Below are 216 nucleotides of genomic sequence, written 5' to 3'. Positions count from 1 at the left end.
ACAAGCTAGAGGCCAACGTTGGGGAAGAGAGGGACACTGTCTTCACACAGCTAAGCCAAGCGTTGGAGAGAGAGAGGGGACACTGACTTCACACAGCTAGAGCCAAGCGTGGAGGAGAGAGAGGGACACTGTCTTCACCACAGCTAGAGCCAAGCGTTGAGGAGAGAGAGGAGAGAGAGGTCTCGGGCTCTTCTGCTTGTTGTTGTGTGTACAGTA

Source organism: Salvelinus sp. IW2-2015, unplaced genomic scaffold (assembly GCF_002910315.2).
Source record: "Salvelinus sp. IW2-2015 unplaced genomic scaffold, ASM291031v2 Un_scaffold4625, whole genome shotgun sequence".
In the NCBI taxonomy this organism is placed as follows: domain Eukaryota; kingdom Metazoa; phylum Chordata; class Actinopteri; order Salmoniformes; family Salmonidae; genus Salvelinus; species Salvelinus sp. IW2-2015.
This window is presented reverse-complemented; position numbering follows the sequence as displayed.